Source organism: Pleurodeles waltl, chromosome 7, assembly GCF_031143425.1.
Source record: "Pleurodeles waltl isolate 20211129_DDA chromosome 7, aPleWal1.hap1.20221129, whole genome shotgun sequence".
NCBI classification, from domain to species: Eukaryota; Metazoa; Chordata; class Amphibia; order Caudata; family Salamandridae; genus Pleurodeles; species Pleurodeles waltl.
In genome coordinates this window covers 556854843-556856752 of record NC_090446.1, presented here as the reverse complement: position 1 = coordinate 556856752, position 1910 = coordinate 556854843, and positions in this window count along the sequence as shown.

The following is a 1910-nucleotide window of genomic DNA, read 5'->3' as shown; positions in this document are numbered from 1 at the left end:
ATGGAGAAAAAATCTTAATTTTGTATAAAGCCATTTGTGGAATTCAGGCCCCTATCTCCGGTCCTCAAAGAGTAGCAGTAGCAATGGAGTCTTGTTCTTTGCACATGGAGGAGTCATCAGACCCCATTTTAAGAGAGTAGTGTCTTTTCCAGGAACCACAGTACAATGTGTAATCCACTGATAAATTATTATCTCCATTTGATAGTAATTTGAGTTCCAAATTAAACTAAAGTCAATGATAATGTCATAGCTTCAACTGGAATAAGGTAATAAAGGATATTGAAGTTCCCAAAACCTCTTTTATATGACAGGGATAGACATGATGCTAAAGTTGTCACCATGTTGGAAGGGAAAAATATTTCCGTTACATCTAGCATTAAACTCAACGTATTTAGAGAGTGTTAGTCACTTCTTGGGTATAAGAACTTAGGTCATGAGAGGAAGTGAAAGGGGAGTTGCCATTCCCAGGCCATATGAAGGTCATCCTTAAAACTTGATCATCCAATATCTATTCATACCTCATGTCAACCCTTATACAACCCAATCTACTAATAGATCAGTCTTTTGTTGTCAAGTATCATGTTCTTACGAGACCCATGTCAACTCCCCCTCTTAATAACTCTTCAATATGCCATCAGTAGAGCCCGGGGGATTTAACCATTTAGACCCTTAATATGTGTTGCCAATTCTAAAGAAAAATCTATGTTCTTTCTGTAGAAGGAAGGGGTCTATTAGTATCCCAGGTCTCTGTTACTGTCTCCACAATCACCCACTTTAGGTCGTTTGGACCATGTTCTGTTTCAATTAAGTGGATTGACCTTTCTGATCCATTTCGTTTACATCTAATGATGCTCCTCTGTTCATTTATACATGCGCACACTGGTCTTGTGGTCATGACTATATATCATAAACTTCATGGACATTCTATCATATAGACACAGTATTTTGTGTTATAATTAGTGTGCTTGTACAAATGCCATTCAATGCACAGGGTTAATTCTTGCTCCTTAGTATGGGTGCTTAACGAACAGGCATTACAATGGATGATGCTCTTCTACTGGTGGCAACCCCCAGCTTCTTATTATGCTGTGCTCCATCTGTGGTTTTCTTGATTATTTATGAAACAAAAGGTCCCTCAAATTAGATGTCAGTTTGAACAAGAACAAAGGTTTTGTCATTTCGAGTTCCCCTGTGTCTAGAATATTCCACCTTTTTTTAAGGACTTTTTAAATCTCATTAGATATTGGGATAACAATAATACAACACAGTCAGTTTTGGCACAAACACTGTATTCTTTGGTTCAATTAATGATCCCTTATTGTTATTCTTAGCTCTCTTCCTGTCTTTACAAGTAGTTAAATTGGACAACCTCGTAGATGAGGTTTGGTGGTTCATCTGCTTGTTTTTCATAATCAGTTATTTTTTCAGGATCCTTACAAATTGATTGAAAAGTAAATCTGAGCTGAATGCCTTGGGATTATGACTCCTAAACAGGAGAAAACTATTCCAATCGGTCATTTTATTAAATGTTTTTGTTTCTAAAACTCCTGCTTTAATAGATATTGAAAGGTCAAAAGATAATTCCTGATCTGAAACTGCTCTTGTGAATTTCAAATAGGGATTTAGTGTATTAATCCAGTCACAAAATACTTTAGATTGTGATTCTGCCCCCTTCCACATTATCAGTATTCCGTTGATGTAACATCACCATAGTTGAATGTTATCTTTGTAGGGATTAGAATCTCCCAAATCCAAGATGTTTCAAAGTTATACAACTGCCGGAGCGGAGGCAGCGGACAGGCTGCAGACAGGTCAGGTTTGGAGCAAAATTACTCCCCATCAAAATACCGTGTACCTGTAAATAAAGGGTCTCTTCAAATTTGAAAAAAATCTCTCTCAACGCTAGACTG